The sequence below is a fragment of the Saimiri boliviensis genome, chromosome X (genome assembly GCF_048565385.1).
Source record: "Saimiri boliviensis isolate mSaiBol1 chromosome X, mSaiBol1.pri, whole genome shotgun sequence".
Classification (NCBI taxonomy): domain Eukaryota; kingdom Metazoa; phylum Chordata; class Mammalia; order Primates; family Cebidae; genus Saimiri; species Saimiri boliviensis.
In genome coordinates, this window is record NC_133470.1 from 77,129,488 (window position 1) to 77,152,867 (window position 23,380).

At 37.4% G+C, this 23,380-nt stretch overlaps 1 protein-coding gene and 1 non-coding gene across 5 annotated transcripts in view; both read left to right on the forward strand.

Annotated features, from left to right (window-relative positions):
• Nucleotides 1-257: 257 nt before the first annotated feature.
• The window catches only part of PCDH11X (protocadherin 11 X-linked), a 777,685-nt gene continuing 754,562 nt past the window's right edge, over nt 258-23,380 (forward strand). For all 4 annotated transcript variants that reach the window (XM_039475604.2, XM_074392172.1, XM_039475605.2 and 1 more), the window contains exon 1: nt 258-545. The gene's annotated coding sequence lies outside the window, so the exon portion shown is untranslated. The remainder of the gene's footprint in view (nt 546-23,380) is intronic.
• Nucleotides 18,956-19,146, forward strand: LOC120366728 (U2 spliceosomal RNA). Its single transcript, XR_005581300.1, has one exon. It is a non-coding gene; the product is annotated as a U2 spliceosomal RNA (small nuclear RNA).

The following is a 23,380-nucleotide window of genomic DNA, read 5'->3' on the forward strand; positions in this document are numbered from 1 at the left end:
CTCCGTCAGCGGGGAGGGGCCGCCCCCGGATCGACGGGGGATGTGAAGTGCAGAGAGTGGGGACCAGAGGGGGGTACTCAGCAGTTGGTGCTGCTCCTTCCCTTCCCAGCAGGCGGCCCGGACACTGGTTTACTTCCCTCCCCACGCCTTTCACTGGTTCACCCCCCTTCCTTCCCCTTTCTCCCCCTCTGTGAAGTCCCTCCCCCTCGCCATTGAAAAGGGCTGGCTCGGCACTGGCTCCTTGCAGTCGGCGAACTGTCGGGACGGGAGGAGCCTTAAGCCGGAGCTGCACGCAGCTGCCCGCGCGGCAAAGCGGAAGGCAAGCCAGAGTGCGCTGAGTGGCAGCGGCGACCCAGGCAGCACCCGCAGCCCGGGCGGCCCGAAAAGCCTCAGAAACTGCCTCAGCGACTCCGGCTGCTCTGCGGACTGCGAGCTGTGGCGGTAGAGCCCGCTACAGCAGTCGCAGTCTCCGTGGAGCGGGCGGAAGCCTTTTTCTCCCCTTTCGTTTACCTCTTCATTCTACTCACAGAGGCTTCGTTCAGTGGGTAAGTAACCGGACTGGGTACCTGTACAGGGTGCTGCCAGGGAGGCATGAGTTCCACACTTAGTGTGCGGACACTGCCCGCTGCCTGCGCCTGAGGTCTGAACTATGACAACGGAGTGGTTTTAAAGAGGCTTCTGCTGTTCTCCCTTCCCCCTTCTCTTCAGAGGAGGTAAGAGAAAGAGCAAACCCCGGGGGTGAGCGCAGGGAGAGTATCTTTTTAGCACTTTTAGTAACCAATGCGCTTGATTACTTTGCGAAAACTCTCACTTTTGTCAGAAATGTGTCGGCGCAGGAATTTCTCCGACATTGGCTGTGAAAAAAGGTCTCTCCCTTTAATGGGTACAGCTAGCTTTAGCGAGGATGAGGGAAACTCTAAGATTGGGTCAGGTGTTGACGAAAGAGCATGTCCCAGACTCGCCTGGCAGAGATCAGAGCTAAGAGGCGATATCTCCAGCCGAGAAACTGCCCCCAGCCTCGCTGCGCTCCTCTGGGGGCTCGAGTTTGGATCCCTGCCAGGCTGGCTCCAACCTTTGAGGATACGACCCTTGGCGCAGAGCGAAGGAGAGCCAGGCGAGCCAGGAGCGCACAGGGTTCCCGGTGCTGCTTCTCTTGGCGCTTGCCTCCCCGCCCTTCCTTCCCGCCCTATTTATGGGAGTATACTCAGCCAGCACCTGCTGGATACGGAGATAGTAGGTGTGAAAATTCTTCCTATCTTTTTTTAAGGCAACTTATAATCGAGCCGAAAAACGGCATCATTTTCTCATTTAAAAAGATGACTTTTCTAAGAGTGTTGCCAGACATCTAAAGAAATGACTTGTAATCCCTTAGCCAAATAAATAAATCAATAAACCGCCCACCTATCCCATAAATAGATGCTGTTTTCTAAGAGAACCGAGAAACAGTTCACGTCCTCAGAGGAATTCTTTTTCTTAAAGCGCGTAGCTATACCTTCCCCCCGCCCCAACCCCGCCAGAAAAGGAATGTCTCTTTTAAAAAAAGGTTCATCGGAAAAGGTGACTTTTAAAAAGCGAGTAGCCGCAAACGGGTGAATCTTTTAGACTTTAGAAGAGCGGAGCAGCAGTCCGCCCGGGTTGCAGCTGGGACTTGCATCTGAGCGCTTAGTCGCAAAGGGACTTAAGGGGTACGAGGAGAGGTCACTTTCTCAGAATGTATAGCCCCAGCCGCTTCTTTGCCTCTGCCAAGGAAAGACTCTTAGAGCTTCACGGAAGATGGGCCCTTTTGCTTCAGAATGATTTATTCCACGTTCCCCTGGTTCACCCGCCTGCGGCTTAGGGTGTGGGGTGCTGGGGTGCTCCTGTGAAGCGCTTGTGGGGAACCCTAGCCTCTCCGATGCAAAATGTGGGCTGGGGGCTGGGAATCGATATTTGCGCCACTGCGGCACACACCCACAAAGCAAAAACCGTGGGGAAGAGGGGTTAGGACAAAACAAATAGAATGAAAGCGCAACAACAAACAAATTTTTGAAAAGTGTCCTTGTCTTGTGTGTAAACATCCCAAGATGGGATTGAGACCCAGCCTAGGAGCTGTTTGTACGAAGAAAAGTGTGTGGAAGAAAGTGGTTGAAAATCTGGGTAGAAGGGGGAGGGGGGCAGCAAAGATGGGGAGGAGGCGATGGTGTCATAGCTGTCGCCTGTGCGCTCTCAGCGCTGCAGCCAGGAAACAACCTGAGGAGCATGCGGATAATTCTAAACGCCAAGCACAACACCTGAGAAGATAGCGGTGCTTTGTGACTTAAATCGACCTTCTTCCTAGGTCCCCTAAAAAGTAAAACAGGTGTGACCCAAAATAGAAAAGGAACTGGTATTTGCTGGCACCCTTGCAACTTGGTAAAGACTGACGGAATTCCACTTTTAATCTTGTTTGAAACAAACTCCCGCAATCCCGGCAGGAAATCCCAGCGCCAGGGCTGGCCTTTCCACTGTGGGTCTGTGTGTGTGTGTATGTGTGTGTGTGTGTGTGTGTGTGTGTGTGTCGCGGCGGCGGCGGGGGCGGGGGTGGGGGTGGGGAAGCAATTGAAAGCAAGTCGAAGTAATAGTATATGTACACGTTTCCCCCTTTCTTGCCTTTGTCTGGTTCATCGGAGAGAGCGCGGACTGTGTGCGGGCGGTTTTGACGAAAGAATCGAGAGATGGATACGCTAAGGTCTAAAGATACCTTTCTCCTTCGACTAAATTAAGAACTGCCGCGTGCAGCTCCCGAAAGCTGAGTCCCGCTGCAGCTGCCAGGGCGTCAGGCTCGCCAAGCGGCGAGGGAGCGCCTTTGCCTACCAGGCCAGAGAACCCTGTTCTTCTGTCGCCTTCGCAGGGGCAGCCCCTCCTTCTGGCAATGATGTCAGCTGCAGAGAGGCTGGGCCCGGCCGCTAGGAAGCCGAGTGGCAAGTCCGACTCGCAAGCGCGAGCAGCCCTGCCCCGCGCGCTCCCTGCGCGCAGCCGCCCTCTTGTCCCTTCGGTCCTTCCTGCGTTCCGGCTCGCAGCGCCCCCCTTCCAGTCCCTCCTCCTCAGAGGCGTGCTAAGGCGAGGGAGGCGGGGGTAGCCACTGCTGGCTGGTCGCCGCCGGTTTTAAACCTGGGGATCAAACCCAGTTTGGGGTCTTCCCCCCATCCATTTCCTCCTTCCCTCCGCGGCCGAGCTCGCTCCCTTTTTCAACTTGCACCTTCACTATTCAGTGATTTTACTTATTTAGCAGCATTTTAAAGGGCAAGTGTTGCAGATGCAATGATAGTAGTTACTGGTGTTAAATTTCTGCTGTTTTCTCTCCCCTCGGGTGATTAAAAAGAAGGCTTCGAAGACCGGCTTCTTTAAAACCTGGTGGCTGCTGCTTCGCCTGTCACAGAGCAAGCTCTCTAGAAGGCGGGGAGGGTCATCTTCCGCGTGCGGTGGGGGAGGCTTTTTAACCTTAGGCAAAAACGGAGGCTGGGGAGTCCCCTTCACTGAAAGAAGAAACTGGAAATTGGAAGTTTCGGAAAGGCTGTATCTTCTACTACTATAGGGGAGAGGCCACCATGCTCTTTATTTTACAGACACGCACTCCAAATTGGGAAGATGCAGGAATAGGTTTCTTTAAGACGGAAGCCCGCTGCGGCGTCCCTTCTGAGCTTGCTCTTCTCGTCTTAAGGAGCAAGCCCCTGCTTTCCCAAATTTGAAGCTAATCTGTTTTCCTGATCGCCGACAATTCCTTCTTTAGCTTTGGTAGAAGGGCGGCAGCGTGCAGTTGGAGAAGGTTGCACAGGGCAAGAGGGAGGGGCAGAGGCAGGGTGTGTAGAGGCAACTGGCGTCTGGAGCAAAATTACATTCCAGAGGAAATTACCTTCCAGGGGGGTCGCAAGCAACTGCTTACCTATTGTGTTTTGGTTTGGACGCAGGTGAGAGAAGTGGGAAATGGGAGCAGTAGCAAATAATTACTCCATTTCGTAAAACTAGGATTTTCTCCCTTCCCATTCTTCTTCCCTTTGATGAAAAGCGTCCCTTTCATGACGTATAGCTGGCAGTAAGCTTAAAGTTGCGGTGCGTTTGAAATACAGGAATGGTAAAGAAACTCCTACCAATCATAAAAACACATTCATTTTCTAGAGCTCCATCATTTGCTAAGGGTTGAAAGCAACTGAGTACCCCCACTCCCTGCCCTTTCCCCCGGTCCCCGGCCGTTTTATCACCGGAATGGATTCCGAGGGACGCCCAGGTAATGCTCGGTTTCAGTAGCAGAAAGCCCTGGCAGAAGGGATTGTAGGTTTCATATTATTCCCTCTCTTGGTATTCAAAACTTTGTATTTTTTTCAAGATAGAAATTCCTGATAGAGAGCTTCCAGATTGCTGGTGGCAGGGAAGAAATCTGGTTAAGGAGATTCAGAAAGCAGAAAATTCTTTTTCTCTGCGCAAGCAGTCCACAACAGCCTTTAGCTAGGATTTATAAGATTCTTGGTGGAGCAAGAGGAGACACATCAACAAGGAGAGTTTATCTAAACCCCTGGCTTTGAGCTACATTGAAGAAATATATGTGGCTGTCATGTTTTCTTAGTGGGAAAGAAAATTATTCAGGGAGTGAAATTTTGAAAGCTAATTCTCTCCAATAATCTTGCTTCCCACATTTTAAAGGAGGTGTCATCCCTGTATTTATTCACTAAAGAATCCACAGACTTTAATTAGTCACCTACTGTGCCAATGTGCTAGGCTCTAGGAATATAAAAGAGAGTATGACAAACTGGCATGGGCTTCTTTGAGCCAGGACACTCTTCTAGATCTAGGATACAATGTTATCAGTGGTGTGATTGAGCATAATGGAGGGAGGAATTAATTTTTGTTAACAGGTTGCGAAGGGGTTCTTAAAGGAGAGGTCTGTGGCTTTAAAAATAGGTATTCCTAGTAGGTCGCTAGCAAGAAAATATATCTGGAAGGTCATGCCCCACACAGACTAAGTAAGCATGAGGGCTTGATGTCTTGCTACAAAGTTTTGAGGTGTATGTGTCTTTTGTAGACCTAGGACACCTTTGAAGATTTTTTTTTTCCAGCAAATTTGTTAAAGTAACAACAAAAAAATCGCCTGAGAAAATTGGGCAATAGCTAGCACGCATTAGAAATATTGTTGTGTGCATTTAAATGAAGAATTGAATAAACTGATGCATTCAGTAGAGAGTAGAGGCACATATGTTAAGAAGATAACATCCGAAAAAGAGAACAAGTGAATGAAAAGGGCCTAAAACTACTCAGTATAACTAAGAAACAAAGGAAAGCTGCTTTGGGGAAGAAAATTTCTCTTTAGGCATCATCTATCCACTTAGATTTTTTTACTCATCTCACTTTCCCCATTGAGCTTCCAAATTCCCCATCTTCCGCATGTTGATTAAACTTTCTTTGTCCTGGGGAGACCCCCCCGCCCTTCAGCCACTTGTAAGCACATTCATCTTCACCCCACCCCTGCATCATCTCTGAACCCTACGTCATCTAACACTTTACTCACTTCAGCCTTCTTTCTACAACCATTTAGAGGCCCTTAATCTTGTCTTTGTCCTCCCTTTAGGCACTAACAAACAGCTGTCTCACTTCTCTTTCCTCCTCTAAGTAAGCCACCCCGGACTCCCTTTCACCTGCGTTAATTATCCTGCTAATTTGTCCACGATTTGCACCCTTTTACATTCTCCTCCCCATTTGCCACCTTGGATCCACCTGTCATAGACCTCAAAGGAGCTAAGGAGAAAGAAAGTCCACTCTACTTCAAACTTGCTTAGATTTGCCAAATTTTCTTCATCAAGGTTTCTTCCTTTAGGTGACTTTTGCTGTTTTATTTCACACAAGACTTTTAGTGGAATTCCTTCAATTTGTTTTATATATATATATATATATATATATATATATGTATATATATATATATATACATATATATATATATATATAGCCTGCAAATGTCTATTTTCCTTTGGTTGTGGCTAGGGATTCAAATATTGTACTTTGGGAAGTATTTCCAACCTTTCTGAATTTCTCACTGACAACCTCCTGACACTGTTTGACACTTTCTCAGCAACCCATCCTTTCTGCTGTATTATCTTCCCATGGGTCATTCCTTTTATATTTTCAGTGAAAATTCTTTTTTTTTTTTTTTTTTTTTTTTTTTGCTTTGTGGGATTGGTATAGTGGCTCGAGTTTAAATATTTTGAGAAGTTACCTCCATCAGCAGACTACCCCCCTCTGCCCACACACAGGATTTTAAGGCCTGGGTCAACGTGTTCATGTCAACATACAGTTACCAATCTTCAGAGGCAAAGGAACGCTTGTTGGTCTTATTTTAACTGCATTGTTAGAAAATTTTGTGTGTGTGTATAGTAAAGGTACAATTCTCATGTCGTCCTGTCTACATTCAATGGAATTAATTCAACATCACTGGGAATTGGGAAGGGAAGAAAGAGTATGCTTTAAAAATACATTTTTCATCAAAGACATGTAAATTTTACCTTTGGGAAAAATAAAATATTTAGGAACATTTAATTGTACTGACTTTATATTACAATATTCCGAATTACATGGCATTGTCTGAGCAGAGTTCTATTACTTGAAGACGTTATTGATCATTCTGTATCCAGAATGAAGAAAACTAGGTAAGATGCCTTGATGTTTCAAACTGGCTTGCAATATTCAAATTAATCATATTTGAAATGGTGTTCTTTTCCAATAGATATTCTTCATGAAGGCGTCATCTCTAAAATGTGGTCATCTTCATTTGTTAGGAGTTAACATCAAATGACCTATGTGACACAGTCCCTTAAGATTTATGCTCTGCACAAAGTTAATTGTAAAATAATGGTTTATCAGATAGAGAAATCTATTTTAGAGTGAAAATGTTTTTTGATATTTAGTTAAATATGGGGAAAGACTGCATTCTTGTTATCAAACAGCACCAAAACATGGGAAAAGGAGTCTTTTTCAATTACTGTTTTGAATTTGAGAAGTGGCTTGCCAGAAATCATAACTATTCATACTATCTTTTTGCAATCTAAAAATCTTCAACTGTTCAAGGATTTAAACTGCCCTTTTAATTTTCTCTACTGTGTTAAGCATTTGATCAATAGAATAGATTTTAAAACAAAGAACATCAGTGGGTATAATTTTTGTTTCCAAACCAAATCTGAAAGAATGGTTTTTGTACACCTAATCTGCTCATCTTAAATGTGTGGATTTGGGTGAATAGGAGGAAAGAAAATGAAAGAAGAGAATAAATTATGGAAGAATATTTTTCTCTGTTTTAATAATCTAACATAACTTTTAGCATGACAATGATAAAATTAATTCGCTGATGGATTTCAGTTAAACTAAAGGAAAATTCATTTTTTTAAAAAAAACTTTAAGTAATTAGAATGCAAATTGAGATTTTTAACTGATTGTATAATTCAGTTACTATCAGCACCTAAAATGAAGCTAAAAGATTGTTTTCTATCACGTTTGTTTTGAGTCATTCTTTTAATTAACTCCTTCAATATGTACAGTAGTTTATATTTTTATATAATTTAAAGTGATTTTATTTTAGTCACATGAAAAATTTTTGAACAGAAAAAGAAGACATGGTTAGACCCATTTTACCTATGGGAATACTGAAAGTCCCACTGGTGAAATCAGCTCCCTAAGGATTTCCAGAATTAAGAGGGGAAGCCTCAAGAGGATTGATTAGTCTCCAAGCCAGGTCTTTTCCCGACATCCCTTTTTGCCTCTCTTATATCTTTGAGTATATGTTGTCAAAGTTCTGAATGTCAAAAGCAAAAACATATAATGTGTCTTGGATTAGAAAAGAAAAAAAGACAAGTACATTAAAGTATATTAAAATAAGTTTGTCAATTAATTTTCTACTAACATTATATACTCCTATTTAGTGTTTTTGTGCACTAGACTTTGTAAAAATTAGATGCTATTAAATAAAATGGTAGAACTATTGCAATGTTAACAGCACATGCTCATAAGCTCCTTCCTTTCTGTTTACAAAAGTAATTTAAATTATGACCCATCACAATGACAGTCCATAAAGTTTGTTTACTTAATGTAGCAAATATTTAAGGTGATATTCTACTATCCTGCTATCATCTTTTAGAACACCTGTATTTTTACATAAGATTTATTTTAGATGTTTGCCAGTGATTTTTAGGTAGTGTTTTTTTCCTGACATGACATTTTTGTAACTGGTGATCAGTTGAGTGTGGATTTGTATCATTTAAACCTAAAGGATACAAGTCATTGTTTGTTGTCTTCAGATTACAAACTCTTTTTAGTTCCAATGAGAGCAGGGGTTTCTTTAAATTGTGTGAACACAAGGTATTTTATGATTTATGTTTTATTAGTTTCTAGAAAGTGACCTTGGGCAAAAACCTTCACCTCCCTGGACTTCAGTTTCTCCAAAAGTAAAATGAAGGAATTGTAAGTTATTTCAAGGCACTTTCCAAAGGGAAAAAAAATCCTGTGATATTTTACAAAAAGCAGTAGATGTCTAGAACCTTCTTTCCTTGTACTTTGACTCTGCACGTATTATCAGTTTGACTGCATTGACTCATTAACTATCAATAAGTAAAAGCGTATGGCTTGTCCAGCATAGCAATACTTTAAATGTGAAGGGTGGCCCTTAAAGAAATTTTAGAGGGTACTGTCTTTGAAAAGCTTATATTCTAATAGGGCTAAAGCAACGAACAACAAAAAAGTAATATATAATCACATTAAATTGAATTCAACAAATATTTGTTGTCATCTACATTACAGCCCACCAAGTATGGCGCAGGTTTTGTAGACTCACGAAGTGAAAGGGACCAGAAACATAATTTACTCCAAACTCCTAATTTTACAGATAAGGAAAGGAAGCCTCACATATGGGAAATGAGTGATACAGGAATTCACATAAGGTATTGGGTGATAGCATGAATTAATTTATTCCACAAACAAACTTGTTCCTTGCTTTCCAATGTGTTTAGAATTTTAAAACACTATCATGTATGGCTTTTTAATTACTTTGCTCAAATTTAATAATAGGATCTTCTCAGAAAGTCAAATGTATCCGAAACTTTTTTGTTTGGGCTTTTTTTTTTTTTTTTTTTTTTTTTTTTTTTTTTTGTGGTGGTAAATAATTTCTGACTCAGAACTAGAAAATAGTTTTCCACATTTTGTTTTGAATGGAGATTATTAAAAACAACTATATTGTGCAAATTATGTTATAAAACATTGAAATAGTGCTTTGATATTGAAAGCAAGTGAATGAATTAAAGTATGAATGCATTAAGTATTTTAATTTTTAAAAGAATGATTGGAAAAGCCCATTTACTTAAAATGGCTAAAATATACATACCTGGAAGGATGGTTTTATTTTTATAAATGCATATTTACCCTAAAGAATGAAGTATTCATTTCCTTTCAATTTTAAATATAATCTGAGTAAGATTTTGCGTTCATTTTCTAAAATTTAATGTTTGCTACATAATCTCATTCTCTATGTCAGGACATATGTCCATATGTTAGGGAGTATGGGTCAGGGAAAGATAGACGGGGAAATTTTGCCAAAGCAAAGCATTCCTTTCTTTCCAGAATAATCTTAGACTGCTTTATGTTACTTTGTGACAGAGAGGAGGAGAGGAGGAGAAAGGAAATCACATAGAGAAGAAAGAGAACTACTGCGTTGGAGGATAGAGCCTGATTTTCAGTTTAGTTTGAAATATGCAACCTTTTTGAAACTGCCTAGGATAGCTTCTCTCTTTTACCTCTCATATCGTATCTTTAGAATACCTTAAGTGTTGGCTGGGAGTGGTGGCTCATGCCTCCAAGCCAGCGCTTTGGGAAGCTGAGGATCACGAGGTCAAGAGATCCAGACCATCCTGGCCAACATGGTGAAACCCCATCTCTACTAAAAACAAAAACAAAAACAAAAATTACCTAAGTGTTGGTCCACACCTAGTAGTCCCACCTACTTGGGAGGCTGAGGCAGAAGAATTGCTTGAACCCGGGAGGCAGAGGTTGCAGTGAGCCAAGATCGCACGACAGTGCTCCAGCCCAGTGACAGAGCGAGACTTGTCTCAAAAAAAAAAAAAAAAAAAAAAAAAAAGAAAAACAGAAAAAGAAAAAAAGAGTACCTTAAGTGTTATTTGATGTTGTTTGCTACATTGCAAGAAGGAAAATCTTCCAAAACGTGAACACATCAATTTTTTTTAAAGAGAGGCTTAAGAATAGTTAATAAACACACACACCAAACACAAGCAAACAGGACAAAACCTTTACATGAGAGCTCAGCAGACAGAATTTTCTTCGTCTTTCTCTTTAGATCAGAAAAGAATTTGTTCAGTTTGACAGTGACCTTTCACCCTTCAGTCAGCCTCCACAGTTCTTAAAACTTTCATTGTCTATAGCCTTTCCTAGTCCATGAATTCAGTTTTAGCATCCATGAAATAAAGCAGTTACAATATATGCTGGCCATTTTATAACGGTCAGGAGTGCAAAGCAGGATTATTTATTAAAGGGCATTTGAATTCATTGAAAGTCACAGACATTCTGTATGCTTCAGAACTTCATACAGGAGTAACAGATATGGGGATATAACACTAATGCTCAAAAATTGGACAGCTGGCATCTATAACGTAATCAAAACACTTTAGAAAGAAATAGTCAATATACAATTAGTAATCAATCAGCATCACTACTAACAACTTATTGTTTTAAACTCCAGTTTCTAGGAATTTACATTTTATTCCTGTGCTTCTCAAACTTTAATGAGCAGACCAATCATCTGGAAATGTTAAAAATGCAGATTCTAGTTCGGTAGATTCTAGGTGAGGCCTGAAATTCTGCATTTCTAACAAGCTCTATGTACAAATAGAAGCTGCTGCCCCTTAAACTACAGTTATCTGAAAGTGCTAATTAATAGTGTGGTACACAAACATGATAAAGATGAAGTAAGCCAAGGGTAACAGATTTTCTTTAAAAAAATAAACAATTTAGGTATTTGCAATGGATGAAAGTTTTAAAATTCAAATAGACATACAATTATTAGCATTTAGAGGTTAAATTTGATTTTAACCTTTAATGTGATTATATTGGTTGAAGCTGTAGTTCAGAATAACAACCAGTTACTTGCTCATTTTACAGTCAAATCTATTTCATGGACACTACATACATACGATTATACCATTTTAAAAATGAAAACCATTGGTCATACACTGTCAATAGTGTTCCAATATGTTAAAATCTATTTAAAGAAATCTAAAAGCTCTGAGAAGTCTTAGTATAGTATAGATCCTTAAAGATATTGGTTCGTAAAATATCAAAAGTGAACATATCAGCTAATCATTCAGATTTTAGAGTCAAATAGCCAATTAAATTTTTATTTACCTAATTTGAAGACCTCCTTTTATTTTCTTATTAGTATTCACATTTTGCAGAGTAACAATAACAGCAGCAATGAAAGACACTTGGTAGAGATTATTTCGTATTTGCTATCTCAAAATAAAAAGCCCTCAAAGTGGAAACTAATGGTAAATCAGGCACCGTGCTAACCACTTTCCTCACAACTAGGATTTTATCTTCGAATACAGCAAAATAGTCCCTTAATCTTAATGAATCTTTCATTCATGATACAATTAGGAAAACTGTCATAGTTCACATTTCTTTATACACAGCTCAGAAACAGTATCAAATTAAAATGAATGACATTGAAATCAACCATTGCAATTTGTCAAGTGTTAAGTGTTTAAATCGTGCTTGTTAGGAGGCACGATGTGGTGCTGCTAGCAAGGTTAGGAAAACAACTGAAAGTTTTCACTTCATCGTTGGAATTAATGTCTTCATCGTGCCATTGAGATTCAGAAACCACCACCTTCCCAATGAAACTGTACTAGTCTTTGTTTGTTTGTTTGTTTGAGATGGAATTTCGCTCTTGTTACCCAGGCTGGAGTGCAATGGCACGATCTCGGCTCACCGCAACCTCCGCCTCCCGGGTTCAGGCAATTCTCCTGCCTCAGCCTCCTGAGTAGCCGGGATTACAGGCACGCGCCACCATGCCCAGCTAATTTTTATATTTTTAGTAGAGACGGGGTTTCGCCATGTTGGCCAGGATGGTCTCGATCTCTTGACCTTGTGATCCAGCCGCCTCGGCCTCCCAAAGTGCTGGGGTTATAGGTGTGAGCTACCACGCCCGGCTGTACTAGTCTTTTCTAAGCTCTGATACTAACAGCAACAGCAAAATGGTAATAATTGTTTGATGGTAATAATTTGAGGACCTCAGTAGGACCAATTGGATTCAAATGTTTTTGTAAGTGCTAAATGAACTTGAATATCTGCCAAAATTGTCTTGTATTTCATTTTCCTTAATGTTACTTAATAATGTTAAGCTAGTGCCCATGTAAGTATGAACCCCAGGTACCAGTTTTCTGTGTTGGTCTGTTCTTGCATTGCTGTAAGGAACTACCTGAAACTGAGTAATTTGTAGAGAAAAAAGGTTTAACTAACTCACAGTTCTATAGGCTGTACAGGAAGCATGGCAAGGGAGGCCTCAGGAACCTTACAATCATGGCAGAAGATGAAGATGAAGAGGAAGGAGTCATGTCTTACATGGCCAAAGCAGGAGGAAGAAGGAGCATGGGGCAAGTGCCACACACTTTTAAACAACCAGAACTCCTGAGAACTCACTCACTGTCACAAGAACAGCAAGGGGAAAATTCCCCCCCCCCCCACCATGATCCAATCACCTTCTACCAGGCCCCTTCTTCAACATTGGGGATTCCAATTGGACATAAGATTTGGGTAGGGATACAAGTCCAAACCATATGATTTAAGCATAGACTATTTCCATGTACCTGAAAAGGCACCTATAGCAGCTGAAATACTTTGTATCTTTTTAGTTTTTAGTTTTTTTTTTTTTAGAGGGAAAATCCAAAATATACAGAAAGGAAAATAAATATAAAAACCAAGACAAACAGCAAAACATCTTCATGTTCTATTATCAGAGAATAGAGAAGAAAACTTACTGTATGATAACTAGAAATATCAGTTCTATATCATAATCTATTCATGTTTTAGGACAATGAGAAACAATTGAGTTAATTTACAATGGTATTAAAAATTCATATGTAATGCATGTAAAAATAAGACTATTTCAGACTCATAACTGGAAAAAATATCAATTTCTTGGGCTAATCTAGCAAATATTAGAATTGTTCAAAATATTAAACAAAATAATTGTGTCAGAGTATTTCAATTCCATTTCATAACTTTAAGTCAGTTCTGTTTCTAGCTTCAGAATCAATTTGAGTAGATCTTAATAGAATAAGTTTAGTTTTAATTACAGGAAAATATTACATAACTGGATCAAATTTTAATAATAAGTTACATACTTGAAGAATAAATTTTAAAGAGGTGGTAGCAAAGGTTGAACAGTATTAGCCAGAAGACAATACCATATAATATATACTAAATGTCTAAGTACTTTCAATTGCTAATAATATGATAGGATCAGAAGAATTAGTAAGAACATTAAAGGAACTGGATGGATTACATTCATTAGGAAAAAAATGACAGTTCTAGGTTACAGTTAGATTCCAAGATAAGGACTGACAACTCAAATAAGCATCATGTTTCAGAGAAATGGAAGATTCTTTGAGAACATAATATACAATATTATCTTTAAAATAGCATTACACTTTATATATTCTTTATATCCTATGCCAATGGTAGCAAGTATTAGGTTAGGGCAAAAATAATTGCAGGTTTTCTCAATAATAGATCACCTAAGAACATGCTTTGGTTGTAACTGAATCTACTAAGTTTTTGAAACAGGTAAACTAAAAATCAAAGCAGATTTATAATGAAACTTAACACAAAAGCTAAAGAAAATGCCAGTAATATTAATGATACTGCCTTTAGTTTTACTATGGAAATAATTACATTATCACTTTTAAATTGTTTTCATTTTAATGTGCTCTGGCAGATTTGATCTCATCTGAATCTCAAATCTGTGAAACAGGTATTGCATATATTTATATTTTTGTCATATGAGGAAAGAGGCAAGGCAAGTTTTTCTGTTCTTAAAATCACATACCTTTTAGGTTTGAGAGACAGTACTAGTTCCTTGTTCTTATCCCTGGAATAATACTCGTTTTATCAGCTAATATATGCACCAATTTATTAGATTCAAATATAATTAAGGGTATATATTAAATAAAAATTTAGAAATATCTAATTTTTAGGAGTTTTAAATTTGCATTAGAAAGTTTTAGTGAGAATTTATTGACTCTTATTTGGCAAAATTATTATTATATCCCTGGCTTTAATAATTTCAAACATATGATAACCACACAATCATACAATAGTTAATAGACGAGGAAATAAGGATCTTATCAGATTTAATAAGAAAGGAATACTAAGTTGGAAAACAAATTAAGATTTGGTTCTCATTCCAAATAGGTTCAGAAACCAGAGCCACACCCCAAAGAATTTTCTTCTCTGTGAAGATAAAAATATTTGAGATAATAGGTCTAGAGGGAGAGTACTTCAGAGCAAAAAGGAAAATTATGGCTATGGGTTGGCTTAGATACAGACTATTAATAATAAAGCAAGGTGTATTACTCTGGCTAAGTACTGGTAATGCTTGATCACAGAACTTTGGTAGGTTTCAGATTTGTAATTTTATGTGAATTACACTCAATCATTTCTGTAGTTAAATGGTAGTTAACTATGTGGGGTGAATAGTTTTATCCACTGATAATATACTTTGTTTTCCATTGGAAGAACTAGATTATTAGAAATTATTACAAAAAAAAACTATTTTGCTGTTAGAGAAGCAAACCCTGTTTAGTTTCTTTAGTGAATACCGTGAGTTAGACTTAAAGGTATAAATGATGACACATACTTTGCTGAAGTGCTACTGAATATAAGAAAAACACTATCCTTATTGTAAAGTTTTCTTAAAAACCACATTTCTACATAAAGGTGATATTTGTGAATCTTTTCTTGACAGAAGCCTTTACGTGTAATCATTTAAGACTTCAAACAACCCTGTGGATTAGCTGGGGCAGCATTTTTAGCCTCCTTTTCTTTTGTCCATTACTATTTTTCAAATGAAGAATTGGGCTAGTCCAGATTAGCCAAATGGCTTGCCTGAAGTCATCATCAATTTAATTAGGAGTAACTTAAGATTCTGTGAAGTTTTCACCATTCTCATGTGGACTGAGTTACTGGTGGTGAATAATTTAACCTAGGAATTATGTAGTGATTTGAGATTTTTAATAAAGGAAGGAAAAGAAAAGAAATGTTTCTTAGATATGGAATCTAGGTTAGGGTTAACATTTCTTTGCAGAACAAATGCAAATTGTGATGAGATACTCAGGTTCTACTGAATTAGCAATATACTGAGGTAAGTCATAACTAGCTATGTTTTGATGAAAATGTATTTAATTGTTTGCTTAGGGTTTTATTTCTGTTCTCATTATTAGTGGCTCCAAATGAAGAAAGTAGGAATTATTGTAGTGAAATGCATGTTCCTAGGCATTCTGTCATAACCGATAATCTCTAGTTTATTTGATTTTTCTATTTTTACTTAGGAAGGTGATATGGTTTAGCTCTGTGTGCCCATACAAAACTCATCTTGTAGCTCCCATAGTTTCCACATGTTGTGGGAGGGACCTGGTGAAAGATTATTGAATCATGGGGTTGGGTTTTTCCATGTGGTTTTCATGATAGTGAACGGGTCTTGCGGTATCTGATGGTTTTAAAATTGGGAGTTTCTCTGCACAATCTCTCTCTTTGCCTGCTGCCAACCATGTAAGACATGACTGGCTCCTCCTTGCCGTCTGCCACAACTCTGAGGCCTCTCCAGCTATGTGGAACTGTAAGTTCTCCATTTAACCTCTTTCCTTCCTAAATTACCTAGTCTTGGGTATGTTTTTATCAGCAACGTGAAAACAGACTCACACAGAAGGCCATCTTTGATATTTTTTGTCTTTATGCATAACTTGTACTTTTTTGGAAGTAACTTAAAATACAAATACTGTTTAATTGTGAGCTATGAACAGTTACTAAACCTACTGACTTAATGTGTTGTTTTCCAGAAGGTTCCATTCCCTTTGAAGTGACTTGTCCAAGGTCACAAAATCAACTTAGTGGAAGTCTGGAATAGAATTTAGGTCTCCCTGATCAGTGTGCTTTTCACTATATCATCCTGTTGCATCTTTTGCCATAGTAAAAGGGCATATGTACATTTTTTAAAAATCACATGTGTAATGATCATATAGCCTGAAATAGTCCAAAGTGTTAAAACTAGTTTTAGTTATAGATCTGAATACTAAATACCGAACCAATGTGTGTTAAATAGTAAAATAGTGACTCTTTTTCAACAAATTAAAGACATAAAAATACTAACTCATTAGCTAATTTTCTGAATGAAACTTAAATTTTATAAGGCAATGTTACATATGTTATAATGTTTACCATTTTGAATGTTAGATATACCTTCTACATGAGGTTTCATGCTACAATTTAAACTTTAAATTTTACTGAAATTTCACTATAATACTCTATGGCAACATAGATCTCTCTTGAACCCAAGTAGTTTGTTTTGCAGAAATACTGTAAGAACAGTTTTATAGTCATCTTAACTTTAATAGCAGGTCCCTATGACTTAAGATCCCAGAATATATTAAAGTTTTAATGTTCCATAAACACTACTAATCATCCAATTTATGAAACTTATGTTTTGCTTATTTACAGAAAAATAAATATTTGCCCTATTTTAAATATTTTAAAGGTATTTGATCTGTTGTTAAAAATGTCTAACACATTAGACTTGTAATAGATTAATGGAATGGAGTTGTAGACTATTCTTCAGCAAACACACCTTTAAAGGCCATGCTTTTCTCAAAATAAAAATTAACAAGTTTTGGTTAAGTGCAAGGAAGTAGTATAAAAGCCAGCAACCTCAGTTATATTTTAGTCTTGTTATATTTGTTTGAATAAAAATTTATTTTATGTGGCTTTTTTTTTCCAAAATGTAAAAGATTTTCCTTGTGAACAGATAGCATTTTATCTAACATATTTATTGGTCTATTAATTTTTTTTATTTTCTTTTCTACCAGAGCCATGCATTCCCACTGCATAGTATACATTTTTAGAGTGAATTCTTTTAAGAAATAATTTGAATTTTCAGAGAAAATTTTTAGGTGTAGTTTTTTTAATTGCATAACTATTTTGAAATTACTATATAAATTATGAAATTTTAGTAATGTAGTGAAAAACTTCAGTGAAAAACAATTCCTTGATTCAGAAGCTGCTGAAGACAAACAAGTAAAGTTGGGAACTGTTAAAGGACTGAAAGGACAGAAAAACTGTCAATATCATTTTCTTATGTCGTCTAGAAATAGTTGACTTGATAAACACATTCTTAAAAGTAACAAGTTCACAATAACTGAAAAATTCAACTTCATTTTGAACCAAAGATTATGGTTAAAATACCAATGCCAAATTTACCAAAACAATTACTTTTTCATATTGGATTTTATATATATATATATATATGTGTGTGTGTGTGTGTGTGTGTGTGTGTGTGTGTGTGTATTTGGTACAAAGTAATCCTTAGTTATCTATATCTTGGATGTCTACATCTGTGCCCCTGTGAAGTAGGAGGTAGTCTAATTATCTCCATGTTATAAATATAGAAACTGAGACTTGCCTAAACTTACAAAGACAGTAAATGGCCATGTCGGGGATCACACACACATCTTTTTCACTTCACAGTCCAGGTTTTTACCCAGGATGCAAAAAATAAATTTATTTTTATGTTCTGAAATATCATTTAACTATCTTAATAATGACTATGCACATAGACTTTTCAGTTCTCTTTAGATAAATGTTTTATATTATATCTATTTCTCAACTTTATTAACTGTCTTAGGAGTGTAGAGCATCATTCCTTGAGGAAACATAAAAGTACATTAGCTAAACTGAATATTAAGGTTTTTCTTCTTTATTCTGGACAGCTTAATTGTAGGAGAAATATTCTATCTATAAAATTGTCTGTCATTAACAATTCAGTTACAGCCTAGTGAATGTGAACACACACACTTTAAGTGTCTAATTTAAAACTAGATTTTCTCCTTTGATAATTCTATTTTTGTTGTAGATTATATGAGTTTAAGCAAATTAAAATTATAGATGACTTGTAATCTTTCTCATCAAAGATGATTGCATTTTTATTTCACTTGTATTAGATATTTGACAGATTTGATCTAGAGGCATGTACAGTTTTGATTTTTAATGGATTTGCTTGGACAATCTCAAGTTAAAATAAGAGCTTTCAGTTCTAGTCTCTGTTCAGAAATCCTGATGCATAATACTGAGATAAATACTGGAGGGATAAAATGTCTCTCAGCATTAAATAACTAAATAACATTTGTTTGAACCATAAAGGAAGAATTGAGCTTATTTACAATCCATCTGCATAGCACATCTAGTTGAATCAATCAATTATTTTAACTGATTTTCTTCCAAATTAACTGCTTGTTTTATTTTTATGTGGACATTAGCCTTATTGTCCAAATAACTCAGTCTATATTTCTACTTAAGACAACTAAAATACAGCAGTTCCTTATTCTTTAATCATATCCTTAGGGTTTATCAGCCAGAATGGAATATTGTGAGTCAAAGATATTTATCAAAAGTCAGTCGAAAGTTAAAATATCTTCTCTTGGATTTATTTTCTTGATAACTATTATCATGCCATAATGATGCAAATGCAGTGCAAACAAAAACATAAATGAACACAGATCTATTTGCTTGATAAGTACAAACAAAGAAAAAGCATGGTAGAATTTTGTCTAAGTGGACTTTCATTCTAGTAGCTAAGCTTTATGTTTTGTTCTTATCTTGATATTTTAAAAACTTGAAAAAAAGAATCGGTATCACTTCTTGGCCTTTTGTCTAAGATCTAGTGTAGTATTTGTTCTTATCAGTTTAATATCTGATAAATCCTCTATCCAAGGACAATATATTAAATGGAATTTTGGAGCAGAGGGATTGAATAGGAGCTTGCTCCATCCACCCCTCGCATTGACCTGGTATTGCAGTACCGCCAGGAATGGTGCACTCTGCCCTGGGTTAAAACACGGTGTTACAGGCCAGACGCGGTGGCTCACACCTATAGTCCCAGCGCTTTGGGAGGCTGAGGCAGGAGGATCACCCGAGGTCAAGAGCTCGAGACCAGCCAGGCCAACATGGTGAAATCCCATCTCTATTAAAAATACAAAAATTAGCCAGGAGTGGTGGTGGGCCCTGTAATCCCAGCTACTCAGGGGGCTGAGGCAGGAGAATGACTTGAATCTGGGAGGCAGAGGTTGCAGTGAGCCAAGGTTTCGCCACTGCACTCCACTCCAGCCTGGGCAACAGAGTAAGACTCCCTCTTAAAAAAAAAAAAAAAAAAAAAAAAAGAGCCGGGCGCGGTGGCTCAAGCCTGTAATCCCAGCACTTTGGGAGGCTGAGGCGGGTGGATCACGAGGTCGAGAGATCGAGACCATCCTGGTCAACATGGTGAAACCCCATCTCTACTAAAAATACAAAAAACTAGCTGGGCGTGGTGGCGCGTGCCTGTAATCCCAGCTACTCAGGAGGCTGAGGCAGGAGAATTGCCTGAACCCAGGAGGCGGAGGTTGTGGTGAGCCGAGATCGTGCCATTGCACTCCAGCTTAGGTAACAAGAGCGAAACTCCGTCTCAAAAAAAAAAAAAAAGAAAGAAAGAAAGAATCAGTAGAATCACTTTTCTAAAATATAAGTACACACTTTTACATATGATACACAGTGGGCTTCAAATTACATCTAGACAAATAGAAATTTCTTTTTAGTAATGCTTAGAAATTATGTTTCTCTTGCTCATATTCAGTGTCACTTTGTTACTTGAAAGTTCTACTTTTCACAGAAAACAACCTATTTTTGTAGGACTTAGGTTGTCTTCCTGCTGTTAGGATATATTACCACCAGATAGCAGTGAGGCTGTAAGAACTCATTTCTTGTTGGAAAGTATTTTACGTAGACATGGATTATTTCTTCCTTTAACAAATATATACATAATTTCTGAAATTATATAATAAATCATGAAATGTCATGAAATGCTTATATTCAAAACATACTTTTAAAAATAAAGACTTAGGTCACATTTATTCTGTTTTCCTTATCGTATATTATCGATTAATACTTAATGAAAACCTACCCTTTTCCAGAGATTTTGGATAGCTTATTTTTTACCTGCTCTGTTTTCTATTTTCCTGAATTATCTTTTGAAAAAAAATCCTACATGCATATTTGAAATAAAAATTTTAGGATATTCCACAAAGACAAACAGATTTGATCTAAATCTATGACCTCCTAAACAAAAATCTTCATTTTATTTGACATTAAAAAAGTATATCTACAGCTAAAATTTCTAATATCCTTCAATTAGTCACAAACATGTACAGTTCTGTTAAGTAAAAGAGCACCTCCCTATTGAGGAATTGTGCTATGCTCACAAGAGTGAGTGTGACATTACTGAGAGGCTAGTATGAAGAGTAAAACACGTAATTTTTTTTGGTATAATGTGATACATGATATAAATGAGCTTGATAATGTTGTTTAAAGATTCACAAGAGAAAGTAGGTTTCTGGCCTTTCACTTAATTTACTATGAATTTCTGCAAAATAGTCAGTTTCCTGGTTGTGAAATAAAAACAATGACTTTAAAAACTTTTCTGACTGTGCAAATAAGTGATAAAACTTGAATAAAAACGTATTATTCAGAAAAGAAAGATGTGAGGCTTTAGATGTAAACATTTATATTCATAAATTACCATAAACAGTGAATACTGATATGTGTTCATAAGTAAATAAATAAGTTTTTAACATTAGGTGTTACATATAACTTATAAAACCAGATGAGATGCCACATAACAAAGTTGTATATTTTCTACACATTTTGCAAGTGCACTTACAGGGATATATGTCTATTATTCATATATTAAACATTAGTATTTATGGAGAGGCATATGTGGATACATATGCCTATATATTCTTGCTTAGACAAATGGCAATATAATGATTAGACATATGTTCCCTAATAAAAATTTCCATTTATCATGTATACTAATCAAGGAATTACAAACTAGATCATTTAAGTTTTCATTTACAGAATCAATTCCAAATATCTTTTATTGCTTCCACACTAGTAGTATTTTGACTTCTTTAGTAGAGCCTACAACATTCCAGGTCACGGGAGTTAAAAGGTCAGAGAAAGGTGCCCGCTTCACATAATAGGGAAATTGAACTGATACCTCATTAAAGTTTCTGCGGCAGGCACAGTGGCTCATGCCTGTAATTAATCCTAGCACTTTGGGAGGCCGAGGTGGGTGGATTGCTTGAGACCAGGAGTTGCAAACCAGCCTGGCCAACATGATGTAACCCCATCTCTATTAAAAATACAAAAATCAGCCAGGCAAGGCAGCGCACACTTGTAATCCCAGCTACTCAGGAGGCTGAGACACAAGAATCGCTTGGACCAGGGAGGCAGACGTGGCATGAACTGAGATGGCACCACTGCTCTCCAGCCTGGGTGCCAGAGTGAGACTCTGTCTCAAGAAGAAAAGCTTTTTACATAACACTTTTCATACTCTTCCATTTTTTCCCCACTTTCTTTTTTCCTTCTTCCTTTGAATTTTCACTACTCTTCATAAAGTTGTTGAAAGATTAACTATTTTACTGCAATTCACTCTGTTTTCTACTTCTATTCTTCTACAAATAGACATCTATGTCAAAACAGTGATCAGTTTGAAAATCTCCTTTATTCTGTTTTTAAGCATCTCTTTGTCTAAAATTAAAAACAGAATGTACAATTAGGAATATGTGCTTTGGCTCTTTAAGGCAACTGTTCGCCCCATACTCTGATTTCAGCACTTGTTTGCTCTTTGTCATGGAAATGCGCAGTAAAAGGATATATGTCCAGGAGAATAAGACTTTTATATCCTGAATATCTAAATGTTGTCTCACAAAGTAAACGCAGGTAACCATGGATATTTCTTGATTAGAGTTTGGAACAAAGATGATGCACAATAGACTATTTTGCTGTAATTAAAATGATTTTCTATGTGTAACTTAATGTTCATGTACCTAGTTTTGGTTGTTTCCACTCAGCAGATGAAGTAGCAATTGTTTTCTTTTGAAAACTTAGACCCTGTCTACTGTTATCGCTGACTTTAGAAAAAAGGCAAAAACCAAAAGCAAACTAACCTATAATAAATATATTCAGTTGATCATTCATGTTAAGGTACTTGATGGCTTCCATTTAATATTAGGAATATTTGATTTAAATTCAAAAGTTATTCATTTTTACTGAAAACATAGAAATGCTTTTGTTGTTGTTGTTGTTGTTGTTTAAAAGGTTTATTCCTAGTCACCCTGGGCCTATAATCCCAGCACTATTGGAGGTGAAGTGGGGCAGAGAGCTTGAGCCCAGGATTTCCAGACCAGCCTGGGCAACATGATGAAACCCCAGCTCTACCAAAAATACTAAAACTTAGCCAAGTGTGGTGGCATGTGCGTGTAGACCCAGGTACTCTGGAGGCTGAGGTGGGAGGATTACCTGAGGTGGGAGGATTACAGTGAACCATGATCATGCCACTGCACTCCAGCCTGGACAACAAAACAAGACCCTGTCTCAAAAAAAAAAAAAAAAGTTTATTATCCCATCTAGGCTTCAGATAAAATGATTCTAATAAGAAGGGCAGTTACTTATTCAACTCAGAAGAATTTAAAAGAAAACATAAAGCGTTTAGAGAGCAGTATTCATTTTCGGCCTTTGTTAGTCAACAAAACAAGAGGGTCTTGAGTCATAAAGAGAACAAAAAGAACCGGCTGCGTATTGTGCCTGAATAATGGAGATTTCTTCAACATAAACTGATTGAAAAACATTTGCATGGAAGTAGTAGATTACATTTGATTATATTCAAGGAGAAGGAAATAGCAAGGCATAATTTTCCAGAATAAAGTAAACTTTTCTTTCATTCCTGCAAGTAAAATTTTTGGAGCGATATAAACACTTTAAAACGTTATATACAAAGTAAATTCATACAGATAAATTACATATTTTAAAACTAGAAATATTTTCACATTAAAGCTGAAATTTTACATGATATGAATGCAATATTAATTACCAATGATTTGTTTTCCAGAAAGATTCTTCATTGTGTAAATGAATTCATCATAGACTCGAAATATCAAACTCTCAGAGTGTATTAAAGATGGAATTTGTTGTCAGCCCTCCAGGTGTTACATAAGACTCACAGTCACATTTAGATGGCAGTATA